Source organism: Olea europaea, chromosome 2, assembly GCF_002742605.1.
Source record: "Olea europaea var. sylvestris chromosome 2, O_europaea_v1, whole genome shotgun sequence".
NCBI classification, from domain to species: domain Eukaryota; kingdom Viridiplantae; phylum Streptophyta; class Magnoliopsida; order Lamiales; family Oleaceae; genus Olea; species Olea europaea.
This window is the reverse complement of record NC_036238.1, coordinates 14,454,446-14,454,757: the sequence shown is the minus strand read 5'-3', so window position 1 is coordinate 14,454,757 and position 312 is coordinate 14,454,446.

The window sequence follows — 312 nt, the reverse complement described above, 5'->3', positions numbered from 1 at the left end:
TTTTTTCTACTTGTGTGTGTATATATATATATATATATATATATATATATATATATATATCAATTGAAGTCTTTCAACTTTTAAACGTGACCCCTTGATTTCCAAAATATGTCCAACTTTGACCCTTTTTGCTCAATTATTATTCTTTTTCATTCATTCTCATACTCTTAAAATAATCTAAAAACAAATAAAACTCTGCATTTCATTTATAAAATTACTCTCAAAAGGATTTTTTTTTTTAATGGTCAAGATAAGGTAATAATTACACTCATCAAATATCCCCAAACTTAAACATTTGTTCGCCCTCGAGTA